Below are 12,197 nucleotides of genomic sequence, written 5' to 3'. Positions count from 1 at the left end.
TCAGCATTGCTTTTAATCAGACTACAAGCCACAAAGTTTACAAGGTACAAAACATCATTTGTCAGCTCAGCTGCCCCACCTACTCACTTGGCTCGGCTTGAAATCATTTTTGGATATTTCTAAACTCAAATTAAAAAGTTAAAGATTTGCATTTATGTATGAAGAGACTTTCTGGGGTGGTAGAAATATTTTATATTTTGATTGTGGTGGTATTTACACAGGTGTATGCGTTTGTCAAAACTCATCAATTATTTAAAATCTGTGCACTTTATTATATGTAAACCATACCTTAATAAAGTTGATTTAAGGATCTTTTAAAAAAGATCTGCAACCAGGAAGGTATTCAAAATAATGTTCTGAGCCTTTGCAGGGAATTCCACAAACAGTTTTTAAAAAATACTGTGAGCATGGGCAATTTCATTGGAGTAGATCTGTTTATTTAAGGGGTTCACTTTGAAACCATCAAAACCCATGTAAATATCTATGTGTGTGTGTGCTAATGTAAACATCTAGGTTTGTGTGTGTGTGTGTGTGTGTGTTAAAACTATACATGTCTTTAGGCACATCTTATAGAAGAAAGCTCGAAGGGAAAGTTAATGCAGGGGGAACAACATTCTTGTAGGGTGTGGTGGGCAGGAAGCTCTAAAACTTCTAACTGTTCATGTTCACAGCTCTATTCTTTTTCCAATCTTAACAAACATGAAGAGGAAGTTCGACGAGGAAGGAAGCAGGGAGATTGGAATGGTCATGAAGATCTTTCTTTAACAATGAGGACTCTTTTTACCACCTTTGCCAGAGAGCTAAGAAAGGTTGAAAAGATGCTGAGATGCCAAGTGAAGGTTCAGAGTGGGGCCCCAGGCCCCAGCCAAACTTCAGAGCTCTAAGTAAGTAAATAAGTAAGTAATCAGACCATAAGGGTAAACCATTAGGACAAGGGGTGAAACCCTCACAGCACAGGATGAATCAGAAAGGATCAAAGTCCAGCCTAGCCATAGTTTCCTCTGCTCTACACGTTCATGACCCTCTTTTCCAAACTAGACATAAGAACTATGATCTGAGGCAGCTAATTAGAGTTACAGGGACACTGGGAGAAGTTCTGCAGTGTGGACCCCACAGGGTTATTACCTGTTTAACCACTGACTCTGTTGTTAACCAACTCTGATTTCATCCACACGCATCCTGATAAAGGCAAAACTCTAGAAAATTCAGCTGATGCCTTAGGTCCACTAGGGTGTGATGTCTCTGAGTTTAATACACTTAGGGAGCCCAGGAGTGGGAAGAAAGCCATTCAGGAGCAGGAGATGGGGCTGGACTGGGACATCGGCTGTGACCTCCTAGTTTGGAACAATGCTCTGATCCATAAATGGCAGGTGTCAGCAGTCTAAATGGAACTATTCTTCGGAAGGAAGGAAGGAGGGGAGGGAGGAAGGGAGAGAAGGAAGGAAGGAAGGAAGAAAGGGGAGGGAAGGAGAGAGAGATGAAAAAGAGCTCAGGGAAACCTTAATCTCACCCTGCCCAGCAGTGCAGGGAGGGCTCAGAGGAGCGCTGAGGGCTGCTTGCAGCTCTCCTGAGTGAGCGAGGAGACTCCGAAGTGCCGCTTGCTTTAGCTCCTCCAGCTTCTACGGGTCAAAATCTGGCCCCAGGGCCCGTGCGGTTCCTCCTCTCTGGGCTGGAGCGGACTGCAGTCCAGAGGCAGGAACAGCTGGAGGCTCCCATGTCTCTGGGGCAGCACCAGAGCTGCCCAGCCATGGTGATAACCCAGCTGGGTTTGAGCCACACTGGCTTTCAGAAGCTCTTTTTCACGGTCAGCTGGAATCCCTCCTACAATCATAAATCCACTTACATTTATTTTCACTTTTTCATTTTTTTCTTTTATTTTGAATCAATGTATCATATGCACATGTTTAAAAAAATTAAGTAATATGGAAGGGCTTGGAACGATAAGGCCAGCCCTGAGCTCAGCTGGAGCCCACCGCCAGTACTGCAGGGCAAGTACAATCAACCACCTCTGTTTTTAGTGTTTCTGTTGATTACATCCACGCATCTCAGAATAATATGCTTGCTCTGCAATTCCTTGATTTATCACTTTTGACTGTGTGCCATGACAGAGGAGCATTTAGCTCACTTATTCAGGTCCCACCTCTCTTCCTATTCCCCCCAACTTTTAATAGTTCTATCAGTATTTGTATCCTTATTGAATCACTTCACTGTGTGGCAAGCAAGCTGGGAGCCAGGAGCAGGGCTTCCGCCCTGGGGGCGCACCCGCACCAGCTGACGGCCCCTTGGTTCATGGAGAGAAGGCTACCTGTGCTTTCCCTGGGGTAAAGGGCTGCTCCGTACTAGCCCCTCGGGTTCAGCTTCACGTGTCATCTCTGCCTTCTGCCATGTCTGCCCACTCTGAATGCGCTGTTCCCCATGGCTGTGCCGAGTCCCAGGTCCACAGGCTCCCCCGCTGCCGGCCCCACCCACGCACTTAAGAGCCCACCCTCCGCCACTCTGTTCCATCCATCAACACTTCCATCTTGCTGAAGCTATTGGACCATTTCATCCACTCATAATCCCTCTCCCTTTCTTTTTTCTGTTGTTGATCTTTACCATTTTTGAATTCATTGCTCTTATCCTAATGAGAGTGCTGGAGATGAGGGGAGACAAACGTGATGAGCCTACCATCTTGAATTATGAACCCAACCTACCTCCTGATGAGGACTCCAGGACACAAATTAACAATTCTGTCCCCACTTTTTCAATGGGAAAAAAAAGAAGTGGACTAAGTGGTCAAACCAAAAAGTGTACCCAGGCCCTTCTCCACAACCTTCCCTGCCCCACCCCCAGGACACTCATGCATCCTGACACCTCATGATTTGACTAGAATCTTCCAAAATGGTTGGCATGTCTCCAACAGAAGGCACATGGCTGGAGAGTGATGCTTGCTTGGGGTGTCTCCCCATCTCCGCTTAAATATTTCTATGTTTTTAGTGTCTCTATTCTCATAGTCCATGCTCAGTCCTGGTTGGAAGTTCACCAAATGGGTAAGACCTGGAAGGTGAGGCTCAGGGCTCAAGAGGCCCTAATGCAATGGGGACAGAGAAGGAAACTCAGAAACGGTGACTCCGGCTGTTTCCCAAAGATCTCAGAGAGGCAGCATCTGAAAGGGGAAGAGGGTCTGTGGGTTGGCTCCTCTGAGGCCCCTCAGAGCTGGAGGAGAGAGGGGATCGTTCCCCCATCCTGCCAAAAGAAAAAGGAAGCAAAGCAAAGGTGTGTCCTGGAGTAAAGGCCTTCGGCCTACTCACCCCTCCTGTACCTTCAGCAGGGTGTGACTTTGGATCCGAACCATGGCCCAGTGGCCACAAAAGGGAATGTCTCTTCCAAGTGATTCAGAAAATCAAGTATGTTCCTGTGTAGCAAGAATGCTGGAAAAAACATAAAGTTCAGATATTCAAAATAGCTAGCCTAGGGTCCAAGGTGGTGGTAGTCACAGTAGCAGGAATAGAAGGCATCTTTAGTATCATTCGTGTTATTATGAACTAGAAAAAGGTTTTGATAAGACACAGTCCTGGGGACCCTTGGAAGTATAAAAATCAGAACAATCAAAGAAAAACACAGATTTTCCTCACAGCTTCCTTGTTCCCTAAGAGGGCAGTGGCCAGGCTGAAGAGCTGGGACTGGGATCCTGCCTGGGAAGGGAGGCCAGCTGAGCCAGGGCCCCGACAGTACCTCTGCTCAGTGTAATTGTCCTTTCCAGGGCCCCCGAGCCAGCCTCTACTGTCCACACCATGACCTTCCTGTCCGGCAGGTTCTCCTCTGAGGTCTGTGGGAGCTGCTCCAGGGAGGACTGGAGCCTCAGTGGAGGCCAGGAGGCCACCAGAAACCACAACAGGCCCAGTGGACCACGGTGCTGAAGTGGCCTAATCCACCGTTCATACTCCTGGGGGGCGGGGTGGGGCTGGCCAAGTACCTCTAGGAGCCAGGTGGCCAAGGAATTGGGTCAGACCAGGATCTTTCGGCCATTTTTTAGTTTAGTCCACTCAGCTTAGAAAAAAATCTCACCTGAAGGCGTCTAGGTAAGAGAAAATTTAACTGGACAATGGAAGTCCCAATCCGCATAATTCTGTGGTTTTTGTTGTTATTGTGAGCTAGGAAAGGCCTTTGATAAGACCGAGTCCTAAGGGCCCTTGGAAGTACAAAGATGGGCACTATCTGTAAAGAAACACATGGATTTCCATGGCAGCGGCCCTGCTGGAAGCGACACGGCCACGGAAAAGCAAGGCAGACGAGCTTCCTAGCTCCTAATACCAGTAAATTCTCACATGCTTTTGGCTGTGGTTGTTTTGCTCTGCTTTTCCCGGTGGTGCGTGTCTGAAGCTCAGCCCCAGGGATGAAGAAGGCAGATGGCTGCGTTGACCTGGTGACATTTGCAAGGGAAGATGAAAGAGCAAAGGGCGAGAGACCGCCTGAGGTGACCGGGACCTGCAGTGTGGGCTTTAGAAATCATAGATGAAAAAAAAATTCTGGAAGAGATGAAACATAAGCGCATGAGACTAGATGAATTTATCAGATTAGCTAGAAGCATGGTGCTCAAAGTTTCCCAGAAATATAGAAACTTTGAAACAAAATTATCATTGACATTTATGTAAATATGTGTCCAAATTCTTCTTCAGAAATTTCCAAATTTCTTTTTTTTTTTAAGTCGGAAAAGCTTTCCCTCACAGAAAACAAGTGCCATGTGTCTTCTCTGGAAGTTGGCACAAGAGCAGTTTGTTAGGTGAAGTAAGGAGCCATTAGGGAAACTGCTTTGAATCCATTTATGGCAGGAAAAGAACATTCAAACTGTATTAATATAGAAACTTCACCTATTTTATATTCTTCCTATTCTTTGTGTAACAGGATGGGATGTTAATATTTTTCCTCACCTCCCTGAAGGGTTTGCAGATTAAGCTCTTCCCTTCCTGCCCTCAAGGAAGGGGAATTTAGTTTTTCAGAGAGAGAGACGGCGGGGTGTGGGGACGTGGTATCAGAAGAGCCCAGGACCCTGGGAGCTGATCCCTGGGAAGCCGGCCAGGAAGGAGGGACCCCACTGCCCCAGAAGCCTGGCTCATGGCCACAGGGAAGCACTGAGGGGCTATTTTCCTCACTCATCTTCTTTGTTCTGTCTTCCTGTTTGTTGGTCACCCTGTATCCTCTGCATCTGGCTGCCTATCTGGCACATAACAAATGTTCAATAAATATCTCCTGCATAAAGTGAATCCTCATACCACCCTGAGAGGCAAATATGATTCTGTTGGTTTATGGCTGAGGAAACTGAGGTTCAGGGAAGCTTACAAAGTTCTCATGTCACACAGTTGGTAAATTGTAGCAACCGACTGAAGCCATGTCACGCCCTCTTTCTGCTCCACCTGGCAGCCCAAGCGCATGAGAGTCTGGGCAAAGAAGGCATCGCTGACATTGTTTTCACCAAGATTGCTGGTTACCTAACTGCCAAATCCAGTGGGTTCTCCAACAACGGCTTTACCCAAGTCCTGCAGCATCTGACACTCCTGTTTCCCCTCACCATCTGTGACGTCATTGCCACCCCCGAGCTCTTGCAGTCTCTCTAAGTGTTTCTCCTTAGAAATTCTTGTGGGAGCTCTTTCCTGCCGCCCCACCCGAGCTTCTGGCCTCAGCCCCCTTGCCCATCTCTTTGCACACACTCACCCTGGGGGTCCTACTCGTCCACGCCAGAGGTCATCCTCGGTAGTGTGCTGGAGCCTCCAGTCCACAGCCAGGCTGTGGACCTCCCACCTCAACCCCCTGCTTCCCACGCAGTTCAACTTTACTCCCAATGATCAGTATCTGAAATTCACGCCCCAAACGACTATCGACTATCGTTACCCGGCGCTGCCTCGTCTGGGTTCCAGTCCTCGCCCTGCTGCTTCGACCTCCAAACCAAGGCTCCAGCCCACGCCGCAACTCCACCTCCACTGCCACCTCCCGTCCAGACACCACCTGGCCACTACCACAAGTTCCTACCCTTTCCCCAAGCCCACTCCTTCCTCCTCCCAATCTATTCTTTAACCAGCAGCCAGAGTGATCTTTTAAGAAACTTTATTTAAGTATAACATTCACCAAAAAAAGGCACAAGTCACAAGGGTACAGCTTGATAAAAATGTCACATGCCGAGGACACGTGAGGGACCAGCACTCAGACAGAGAAACAGAACATTTCCGGCTTCCCAGACGTCCTCCAGTGCCCTCTCGGTCACCCCCCACTGCCCCGGGGGAGCGACGCTCCTGGCCTCTAGCAGCACAGGTTAGTTTGCCAGTTTTGTATTTTACAGAAATACGATCATATAGTGTGTCAGCGTGACCTTCTGAAGATGGAGACCAGAGCCTGTCACGACACTGTGAAAAAACCCTCCAATGGATTCCCACCAGCTCAGATCAAAATCAAGCAGAGCATCCCAGCCTACAGGGCCCTCCCTGTTCCAGCTCCCATCCACCTCCGGCCTCGCTGAGCTTCCCACCACCATGGCCTCTCCTCGGGTACTAGGCTACCTACATTCGGTCTGGGGTAACAGGCAGTTGAAATTTGTAAGCTGTTTGGAAAACTCATGGCCCATGTGAGACGATGTGTTGCCTCAGAGCCTTTGGTGGTGGGGCCCATTCTCTCTATGGAGGGAGGGGCTCTTCATTCCCACCCCCTCCCTTGCTTAGCTTCTACTCACCTATCTATATGATGGCAAAGAATGTCCCTCCTGTTACACATTCTCCATTGTTACTTCATGGCCCTGAGCCCAGATTACAGTTACAACCACCTTAAGTGTTTTGTGCCCTGTGGCAATCCTGGCACCCAGAGCATAGCTGTTGCCAGCCAGCGGGGCGGAGGAAGAAAATGACCACAGAAGCACTGCTGCTACTTTATGAGGAAGAGGCAGTCCACTCAGCAAATATCTGACGATGAACAAATCAACGGGAAAGAATGAATTTCAGGGAATGACACCACCCATTACATAGACACCTGTAAGCCGTAAGTAAGTGGATGTAAAATTATCAATGTGGATCATGAATTCCTTGAAGAAATAGGTTTTCTTTTTTTCCCCCTTCTACTATGCCCATTTATCTCCCAAGGAGGTAAATCAATTTCTTAGCAAACCCTTGTAAATTCTTTCACTGTCATCAGGGTGACACCCAGAGCCAGCTGTACATCAGAGCTCCCAAACATCTCCATTTGGAGAAATGAACCCCTGGACTTATGTTCACCTCTTGGCCCTGCCCAATTTTTTAGGAGAAAAGAGACTGGAGACATACTGGGCAGTGAGGGAGGGCGTGTCTGGGTGTCCCCCCAAGGCTGCCCGGCGGGGAGTCTGAGGTTCCATCGGGAACAGTGGGTGCCCCGCTGGGACAAGAAAGGAGCCCTCGCCCAGGGAAGCGCTGCCCGGCAGCCTGTGCCCACCCCCTCAGAGGCTGCCGAGCTCCTGATAGACCACAGCACGCCCAGCCCCTTCAAAGCCACTGTGGAGGTCTGAGAACCCAGTCTCGAGAACCTGTAACAGAGTCAGAGACAGCAGACGCCTGAGACGAGGGTGGGCCCGTCGCCCACCAAGAGAGGCCAAGGCGCAGGCGTGCGTGGACGCCACGACGCTGGGTCGGCTCGTCGTCCCACTGGCCGTCTCGCTGGCTGCTCTGGTGTCAGAGCGCCTCCTGAGGCTGTGGCATTCCGGAGCCGCACGGACGCAGAAGGCGTGTCCCGCCGCCGCCGCCACCGTCTGAGCTCACAAAGGCGGGGACTCCCCTGCAATAGGCTGTCACTGGCAGCGACGCTCTCCTGCACGGAAGCATTCCCACACCCCAGCCTGATCACCCCTGCATTCCTCTGCCTGCCGGATACCCAACATTCATAACCACGGCTGTTCTCACAGGTGCCTGCTTCCTTCGAAGACCGCCCCCATCACTCCAAAAGCCACGGCAGCTCCCTGAAAACTCCGTCCCAAGAGGAGAGGCCCCCGGCAGCCAGGATAAGATGTTCCCAGCAGATGCTCCCTACACAGGACAATCGCCACACTTCGTGGGCATGCCCTCCCTCTGCTTTTCTGGCGGCAGGTGGAAGGGTGGCAGGAGGAAAAGGCTTTGTCCAACATTCAAACCTCTCTATCCCATCAGATGCCTCAAGAGGATGACGTGTTCTCCCTAAGTGCTGAGCACAAATCCAGATCCCACCACCTGCCCTCCTGGAGATCCCTGGAGGGGCGTGGAACCTGGTGGTCCCGGCTCCCCACTGACCGCTGACAGTCAAAATACCAAGGATGTTGACGCAAATGGCTGCACCTCCTGCAGGTGACTCTGGCAAGGAAACCAGGATATCTGTCGCCACCATGCCCTGTGGGCCTCCACTTCACCTCCCCACAAGCCCCTCTCCCCTCCAACCCCCCAGGTGGTCCCCCCGCATCCTCGTTACGATCCTCACGACTGATCTCACCTCTCTCTCCACCCTACTCCCTCTGCCTCTGCTAAGGACATTCCCTATCACCTGTGCCGTCCCCAGCCTCTTTGTTGGGTATTATGGGCTGAATTGGGTCCTCCAAAAGATGTCAAAGGCCTAACCCCTGGTACCTGTGAATATGACATTATTTGGAAATAGGGCCTTTGCAGATATAATCAAGTTACGGTGAGGTCATACTGGATTAGGCTGGGCCTTAATCCAAAGATGGGTGTCCTTATAAGAAGAGCAAATTTGGGTACAGAGACACAAGACACTGGAGGCACAGAATGGAGTGATGTGGCTAAAAGCCAAGGATTTCTGGCAGTCACTTAGAGGCACACCTGCAACTCCCTTGGTCCTCTTCCCTCAGTTCAGTGAACAAATCCTGTCGCTCTGGCCCAGATGTCCCCAGCTGACCCTACTAGAAACCTGGTTCACCTCTCCCGGGCCCACCACCCTTCCTCCTCCAGCTTCGGAGAGAGTCTGCGCTCACCTGCTCTCCAGCTGACTGAGGAAGCAGGTTGCCTTATTTTTGAATTGTTCGAGTCCCTCCAAATTCACCCAGTTATTTTCTTAAGTCCGCGATTACTCATCATTGTTCTCTGTGGACAAACACCAAGACAGCTGAGGCCTCCTGCGCTGGTCACTCCTTTCCTGCCTCACTCTCCCCCACCCTTGATTTGATTGCCTCTGGGCTCCACTCCCCTGCCCTGGGTACCCCCCTCTCATTCCCAGGCTCTTCTGCCTTCTGTCCACACCTGGGGGGGCCTGATTGCTCACGTTCCATGAGGATTTTCCCCCAACACAGACCTTTCCTCTGTGGGAGCCAAGTCGTTACAGGAAGCCCGTGTGGAGTGGAGGGGCCTTCCTTCTCTCCACCAGCTGAGACTGTTTCCTTCCTTCCCTTCGAAGCTGTCCTGTAGGGTGGTGCTCTGCCTTCTCGGCTGATAGCCATTCTCCCAGGTAGCAGAGGCAGTCTGCAGGCATTTCTCCACAGGCCAGAGAATGTCTACCCACCATTTTTTTTAGGCCTTGTGAAAGACAGAACTCCAGATTGATTGGCTTCTCCACACTTGCTCTAAACCTGAGCCTGCAACATGTGTACCTGAAAGAGGCCTCCTCGCCTTGCAGGGTTGTGCAGCCCCGTCACACTGAACTTGAACTCAGCCCTCTTCATCCAGGTTACAACTCCTCGTGCATGCTGCCCTATGCCTAGAATATTCTCCTGCCCCTTCCCTTGCCTCCTTGCTGGCCTGACTCCCCTGTCAAGCACTGTTTGAACATCGCTTCCCTAGGAAGGCTTCCTGGTCCCTTATTTAGGCTACTCCGCTGCTGACACATACCCCCACAGGGACCTGTGGACTCCTCTCTCCGACGCCATCACACTTGTGATTCCAGAGCAGTGATTCGGGCATCCGCTCCTGAAGACGCTTATTTCCTTCAAAACACGCACAAGTCAAGACATCCTTCACTGGAGGCTGTGTCTCCCTATGAAGACTGAAATGGAACCTCCCTCTGGCAAAGGTGCAAGCACAGTTTACAGTTCCTGTGGTCGGCCAGCTTTGACAGATCTTATTGGGGGCTGTGTGTGTGTGTGTGTGTGTGTGTGTGTGCGCGTGTGTGGCAGGGGGTACATTATTGCTAATTTTGCCCAGAAGGAACATTTGAAGTAATGTGATAAGCAAATATTTATTGAATATCATTATGGGCCAAGCATATTCCAGGGGAGACCAAGCAGGGCTAGACTCCTCTGGGGCAGTGTGTTAATAAGATGAGGTATGTGTACATAGTAGTGGCAACTACTCTCAAGGCAATATGGCAGATGCCAAAGGGGCTCAGGACACACGAGGGTGAGGGAGAGGCTCCTGGAGAAAGGGAGGCTGGACTTAGGTCTTTGAGGATGAGGAGAACATCAGAAAGTGGAATGGAAAAAAGGGGCCATCCCAGGCCCAGGAGGCAAAATGAAGAGTAGAAAAACACAAGTGTGATTAGGGGTCAGGAAATGATCTGGTTCATCTGAGGAAGTTCTGGCTAAGTGAGAGGAGAAAACCAAGTCAAGTAAGAGGACTGGTACCTGAGAGGAGCCACAGACTTTTCTCTCTCTCTGGCTATCACCGACGACTTCTGAGCAGGGATAATGCATGTCAAACATTTTTAGAAAGGTTAATCTGTAGCAGAGTAGAGGCAGGGAGGCCAATAAAAGATCTTGGGACAAGGTCCAAGAAGCCTCTAGTCAGGGGGTGGCATTCAGCAGGGACACCAGCAGGGGAGAAGGTCATGACCTGATGACTAAGGAGAAGTGGGGGATGGTGAGTGGGCATCTGAAGACCAAGGGAAGGGAAGCAAGGAGCTCCAAAGACAATGCAGAGCAGGTGAATGGTGGAGGCAGAGGTGGGCTGTGGGGCAGGGGAAGACCCAAGTGGACATCCAGGGAGCCATCCCTGGTTTCAGGCTAGCCGGCAGGTACCTCTAGGGAAAGATGCCCTCACTTCTGACAGCTCCTTAACTCCACACCCCAAGAAGAAAGGAGGAGATCCCCTCAGGACCAAACGGAATCCAAGGACTAATCACTACATTAAAATGGTGACTCAGTAGCTACTATTTGGGGTCTTGAAATAAATCCCCCTAGGGCTTTATGTTGGCACTCTTTGAGCAAGACCACAGCTGTGGGAAGATGTCTTGTCCTATTATCTCTGTTACCTTTTGTTCCTTCTCCCAGAGGTCAGAGCCTCATGCCTTGTTAGACTTCACACAGCTGCAAGTCACTGTCTGTAAGATGGACAGGTTGCCTGCAAGGAGCCCCAAGGATATCTCCTAACAGAACTTCACTTGCTAGATTTGCAGAAGAATCAGGAGGACAAAGGGGTTTTTGATGAGGCTCTCTGGGACATGTGAATTCTGACTTGAAAGATAAAGGATCTGGCCCCTGACAGAGGCTATTTGATTTCTAATATGATTTGGTCCAAGTCCAGTCTTTTGTCTAGTCTTTAAATGGGTAGAAGTCTGCCCATCTGGTCCCCTTCTCCAGGGGTGGGCAGCTTTGTCTCTGAAGGCTGCATCAGGATGAGGGTGGTCAAGGCATCTACTTGGTCTTCTGTAGTCACCCCCCGCCAGCACAGTGGCCTGGGACATCTTTGTCCCAAGGAGCCTCTATTCCAGCTCTACTCTCTCCATCACTTCAACTTATTTCTGGACTTTTCTGGGCTGAGGGCTGCTCCTTCCATGGCCTCACCTCCTGGACTTTCCTACGTGCCTCCCAAGGTGTTCCCCTTGCCCTCTGCCGTGTCTGCCTTCCTTCCCACTCCACTCTTCAGATCTGCAAGGAGCAGGGAAGAGGGAAAAACAGTTTCAGGGCCTGGAGAGGGGAAGGTAGAAGAAACTGAGTGGGATCCAGCCCTCGGCTGACAGGAGAGGATTTCAGTCAGCACCGCAGAAAATGCCCTAAGCCTTTCTTGGAAAAGTTTCCTCAGGTCCCAGGTTTGGCCTGAGAGAGGAAAGGAAGCTGTTAACACGGAAAGGTCAAGGCAGGGGGCCAAGTGAGGCATGCTAGCCTCTTTCCCATCACAAAGCCACGTTTAGATGAAAGCAACTGAACATCCTTTCCTGGTACCCACACCCTCCGTTGCTCCCTCCCACCCCCGCTGCCTAGGGCCCCAGGGAGCGAGCAGGGGAGTGGGCCACAGGGGTCTCTACTGTTGCTGGGACGGGTCGTTTAGGCTGTGAAGGTCTTCTCTGTGCCATGA

The 12,197-nt window shown here is 50.6% G+C and overlaps 1 protein-coding gene across 3 annotated transcripts in view; it reads right to left on the bottom strand.

The window, feature by feature from the left end:
* The window catches only part of SLCO2A1 (solute carrier organic anion transporter family member 2A1), a 78,212-nt gene that overhangs the window by 47,227 nt on the left and 18,788 nt on the right, over positions 1 to 12,197 (bottom strand). The window contains exon 1 of one of the 3 annotated variants that reach the window (XM_079922620.1): positions 5,692 to 5,785. The exons of the other annotated variants lie outside the window; for them this stretch is intronic. The gene's annotated coding sequence lies outside the window, so the exon portion shown is untranslated. Of the gene's footprint in view, positions 1 to 5,691; positions 5,786 to 12,197 lie in introns of those variants that run through there. 3 annotated transcript variants of the gene reach the window in all.

This window comes from Stenella coeruleoalba (assembly GCF_951394435.1).
Source record: "Stenella coeruleoalba genome assembly, chromosome: 5".
In the NCBI taxonomy this organism is placed as follows: Eukaryota; Metazoa; Chordata; class Mammalia; order Artiodactyla; family Delphinidae; genus Stenella; species Stenella coeruleoalba.
The sequence above is the reverse complement of the archived record's forward strand: the minus strand, read 5'-3'. Positions and strand labels throughout refer to the sequence as shown.